The sequence below is a fragment of the Lactuca virosa genome, chromosome 6 (genome assembly GCF_052849685.1).
Source record: "Lactuca virosa cultivar CGN04683 chromosome 6, Lactuca_virosa_CGN04683_v6, whole genome shotgun sequence".
NCBI lineage: Eukaryota > Viridiplantae > Streptophyta > Magnoliopsida > Asterales > Asteraceae > Lactuca > Lactuca virosa.
The window spans coordinates 163,259,201-163,265,464 of NC_136431.1; positions in this window are offsets into that span (position 1 = coordinate 163,259,201).

The window sequence follows — 6,264 nt, forward strand, 5'->3', positions numbered from 1 at the left end:
TTTTCACGTGTTCGGAAATTCTAAACCCTAATCAGGGCAAGTGATGAAACTACTTGATAAAACATTATTCCTTAACCCTCGGGGGCATATAACAATCATAACAAGACTTAACGAGGTTTACGAAACTTGAATTACAGAGCCAAACACTCAAAAAGGTCACAAAAAGAAGTCTCTCCCAATCTCTTTCACTCTAACTCTCCCAAATCCCTCTCTGTATGAGAAATCTTTCCAAGAATGTGAAATCTCTCCCAAATCTCTCTTTGTATGAGAAATCTCTCCAAGAATGTGAAATCTCTCCCAAATCTCTCTCAAAACCACTTTTGATCTTTTTGTAATCATTTGGGGCATCCCGACACTTGACTTGGTGAAAAACCATTCGAAACGGGAAGATACATTGGAAAATAGCCTTTTAGGGCCGAAGTCCCTTTATAAGGACCAAACCCTCCTTGAGCCGAAGCCCAAGAACCAAGACTGGAGTCTCCTTGAGTAGCCGCAGCCATCGAGCCGCAGCCATCAAGCCGCAGCCATCAGGCCGCAACCATTGAGCCGCAGCCATCAAGCCGTAGCCATCGGACCGTAGCCATCGAGCCGCAGCCATCAAGCTGCAACCATCGGACCTGGAGCACCGCATCCGAACTTTGCCTATGGTCCCTCCTGACGAGCCTCCTGCGGTACCTGCTCGGACCGCAGTCCCCTCCCCCTCGGACCCAATTCAGCGACCAAGCCACTCCGGTTCTAAGGCTGCTAAGACCCGAAACCAAGCCCTGACTTCGGATTTGCCACTTTCCACCCGGTTTTCGACCACGACTCCGTTTTAAGCCCGTTTTTAATTATTTTAACGAGGGATTTTCACCCAAACTTATATTTTGACATATAAGACCCCATATATTCATAAATTCAGCATATTTTTAGGGAAATCCTTAATTAAGAATAAAATCTATTAAGTAAGATCTTGAGGTGGAGTGTTGACTTTACTTTAGTTTATGACAAAAGCAACCACCCACACCCACTCCATGACCAACCCACACCCCCCACCATACCTGGTCATTCATCGTCCTTTTCCCATCATTTCCCAACCCCATTCCTTGTCTAAGGCTGAAATCTATCATCTCTCCTAACACTCTCCCTCATTTTCTCATTTTTCCATCACAGGGTCAACTTAAATATATATTTTAGTTTAACTTAAACAAACCAAATAATATTTTGTAAATAGTTAAAAGTGATTAATCGTAGTGTGTTTTTAATAATGATTATAAGTTGGTTAATAAGATTAAATAAATATCAAACCTAAAGTGTAATCATAAATATACTAAATTTCAATTTTCAAATAATATCTTACTTATAAAGTTATGTCTTTAACTTTTAACATATTAGATTTAATATGTTGTTGTATGTAAACCATTATCAGTTTAAACTACAAATTTTGAACACTCTGGACAAAATACTTAAATTGTTAATTTAAATATAACATTAAAATGTCAACTTAAATATAAATTTCAGTTCCACTTAAAAAACCAAAGAATATTTTGTAACTAGTTAAAAGTGATAAATTGTAGTGATAAATGCAAAAATTAAATTGTAATATCAATTTAACTAAAATTTTCGTAAAGATATTTTTATAATCTTTAAAAGTTTTCAAGTAAGTAGCTTAAAATAACTTATATTAAAAATAGTTAAAAATAACTCTATATAAATGATTATATTGTTACATTTAAAATCAAAAAACAATGTTTGATGTTTTAAATAATTATAATGATAGAAATTAAAACATTAAACAAATAAATTTTAAAAAATTAATTAACAATAACAACTATAAATAACATTAAACTATATATTATATTTAATTTTATTCATGTGTAACTTGCGGGTAGAAGTCATTAAAACGATTAGGATTATGCAGTTATAATAGATTTATATATTATCATATAATTCAAAATAATCAATATATTATATCAATTTAGTATACGAATTATTATATCAAATTTAACAACAACGTTATTGCTATATTTAGAAAAAACATGTATTTGTAAAGATTTCAACTATATAGGTGTTTCTGCGCAATGCGCGGACATTCGCCTAGTTAGTAATATATAAATAAGTTTTCTCACAAACAATCACATGTTTTAAGATATTTGTGATTAAAATATGAAGAGTTGAAAAAAAGGGTTTTGTCGCATCATGGTTATTACTATGCAAATTTTTCTTGGAACAATAAGTATTCTTTCATAATTAGTTTAATGTTATTAATAATTTTTTATTGTATGCCTTAAAAGGCACCAAACGTGCTATAATGAGTTTTTATATCAACTTCGTATAATATAATTATTTAAAAGTTAATAATAGTGATATGATTATTTTAATAGCGTGTATGTATGTATGTGTATGTGTGTGTGTGTGTGTATATATATATATATATATATATATATATATATATATATATATATATATATATATATATATATATATATATATATATATATATGCGTGTGTGTGTGTGTGTGTTTATAAATATTCTGTGCAACGCGGGAAATTTACTTAAATCAAATTCATTTGAACTCGTCACAACAACAAAAGATTTTTCTAGTCATTATCATATAATATCATATCATCATACTATATTATAAAGGAAGCATTTTTCCTTTCACCACATTCATTTGAAACTCCCATGTATTTTTCCTTTCACCACATTCATTTGAAACTCTCATGACTTTTTAATTTCTTTCTAATAATAATTATAAGTTTGTTAATAAGGTTAAATAAATATCAAACCTAAAGTATAATCATATATAAACTAAATTTCAATATTAAAATAATATCTTTACTTCTACTTATTAAGTGATTTTTTTTAACTTTTAACATATTTTACTTAATTTATTAGTTTTAATATATTGTTGGATGTAAACCATTATTATTTTAAAGATACAATTTTGGAACAATTTGTATAAAATACTTAAATTATTAATTTGAATATAACATTACAGTGTCTACTTAAATATAAATTTTAGTTTAACTTAAACAACCCAAAGAATATTTTGTACATAGTTGAAAGTGATTAATTGTAATGTTTTTCTAATAATGATTATAAGTTGGTTAATAAGGTTAAATAAATATCAAACCTAAAGTGTAATCATAAATATACTAAATTTCAATTTTAAAATAATATCTTTATTTCTACTTATAAAGTTATATCTTTAACTTTTAACATATTATACTTAATTTATGAGATTTAATATGTTATTGTATGTAAACCATTATCAGTTTAAAGCTACTACTTTTGAACAGTTTGGACAAAATACTTAAATTGTTATTTTAAATATAACATTACAATGTCAACTTAAATATAAATTTCAGTTCCATTTAAAAAACCAAAGAATATTTTATAAATAGTTAAAAGTTATAAATTGTATTGATAAATGCAAAAACTAAATTGTAATATCAATTTAATTAAAATATTTCCTAAAGATATTTTTATAATCGTTAAAAGTTTTCAAATAAGTAGCTTAAAATAACTTACAATAACAATAGTTAAAAATAACTCTATATAAATGATTATATTGTTACCTTTAAAATCAAGAAACAATGTTTGATGTTTTAAATAATTATAATGATAAAAATTAAAATATTAAGCAAATAAATTTTAAAAAATTAATTAACAATAACAACATCTATAAATAACATTAAACCATATATTATATTTAGTTTTATTCATGTGTAACTCGCGGGTAGAGGTCATTCAAACGATTGAGATTATGCAGTTATAATAGATGTATATATTATCATATAATTCAAAATAATCAATACAATATATCAATTTAGTATACAAATTATTATATCAAATTTTACAACAAAGTTATTGCTATATTAAAAAAACATATATTTGTAAAGACTTCAACTATATAGGTGTTTCTGCGCAATGCGCAGGCATTCGCCTAGTATACTTATAAAGGAGGCATTTTTCCTATCTCCTCATGCATTTGAAACCCCACACAAATTTCCAAACACCTCATGCATTTGAAACCCCCACACATTTTCACCTTCGAAGTAATTAATAACACATCACACACTTTAAATAACTAAAATTTTGAAGCTATGAATGGAACTATGGATGATGAATTTAGAGCATGAAGGAATATTTGATTTTGCTCCTACGTACTTATAAATATGTTCCCAAATGAAAATTTGGCAAGAATGATGAAACAAAACCTGCACCTGCATGGTAATTAAATCTTTTATGTCATTCATTTCATACATTCCACTCCTTTAGTTTGCTCCCGCTGCATGGTAATTAAATCCCTCTCTATCATTCATTTCATAACTTCCACTCCTTTAGTTTGTACAATTTTAAATACTGTAAACGGATTATGAATATATGGTAGGTGTTATAGGATAATATGGATTAGGGATGAAGTAAAGTAGACACTATACCCTAGAAAAGAATCCAAGGTGTCCGATCATCGGTCGGTGAAGGCAACATTTTCTATCGGAGTTAAAGTCTCAAGATAGAATATCAAAACCTTTGCATTTCAAATAGGTTTCTAGAACTATATTTGTTCCAATCTTACTAAAAAATGCAAGAACAGGAGGTCTACCACAATTCTTGAAGAATCTAAAACTCCAAAAATGAAAGAAGATTTAAAACCTTTAAAAATGAATGAGAAACTCGAGCATAGAGATTTAATGGTGGAAATTCACAAGTTCTACAAAATCTACAATGAAAAAAATGCGAAATTAGATGTCTTAAATTACCAAACATTGCAGGAAATAAGTAAGTTCTCTAATCCTTTTCAATAATTTTCAAAAAATGTGATTCCACACATGTGAGGTTTACTTAAGAAACTAAGCGCATACGGCCACAAATGAGAACCCATATTTAATCGATTATCAAATAATTACATTAGATACTAATGTGTACATAAACATTACATTTACAATTTTAAACTAATAATAACTTTACATTATTTATTAGTATAAATTATTTATAAATCAAAAAATATACATACCATTTAATCACATACAACCTTTATGTACAACCTATTCAGAATAGATTAAACCATACCAATTATAATGTAATAATTTTGTTAATTGCATGATGTTAGCATCTTATTTATTTTAAAATAATAACTTCTCAATTAACCATATTCTTAAAAAGAATGTTATCTATTTATTTTACCATAATATATATAACCATATTAAACTACATAATTATTCCACTGCGCAACGCGTAGACATTCGCCTAGTATACTTATAAATGAGACATTTTTCTTGTACCATATGCATTTGAAACCTCAAAAGCTTTTCATTTTCCACATAATTATTAACAATAATTCAAAAGTTTTTTAATTTATATATACTTAATGGTATTTTACGTAGGGCTGACCAAATTGTACCACGAAAAACCAACCAACATGTTACCAACCGAACAAAGAAACTTGGTAGCTTTCATTTAGGTGTTATATTGAGGAATTGATCGAGGTCGTTGTCTCGGTCAAAAATAAACCTCTCACACACACACAATAGATAGCTAGGGTAAGTAAGGGTCGAATCCACGAGGAGTTTGTGGTCAAACTTTATGTTAGAATAGTCAGAAAGAAAGAACGGGTACTTGCAATTGTAGCTTTCATTTAGGTGTTATATTCAGTGTCGGATAATTAAGAGTCACATTTTTATCTTCCCTTAAATTCCAATTGAATTATGAAAACATAACTAAGGTCAATTAATATGCAATAAATAACTTTGGGCACACAGTATGTTATTTCAACTAATTCTCTTACTCCTATGTCTAATTGGATTAGGAACAATGAGTGGTTTAGCAATATTGTGTCTTATGGTTACCTTACAATGTTTAGCATTTAAAATCACAAGTTTGGAATAGTGTATGTTGATTCAACCGATCGTCTTAGTTCCTAAACTACATGAACTTGGCACGATTAGTGAATTTGACAATATACTATCTTAATTGTAAAATCAAACACATGAATAAATACCAACTTCAATTATCATTAATCAAAATAATAACTTTAAGAACAAACAATAGCTAAAGTTGATTGGAATAGAAGTAATAATCAAAACACATTCATCAAATAATCCTAAACATTCCCGGAAGTAACCCTAATGATTTAATCTTCCATAAAATTCACAAAACACACAACTAGGATAAAAACAATGAAATCTAATGTAAGATCCATAAAGAAACTAAAATTCATAAAGCTAATGATGTTTGATAATCATTAAACCATAGAACAACGGGACCTTGGGGAGAAAGTA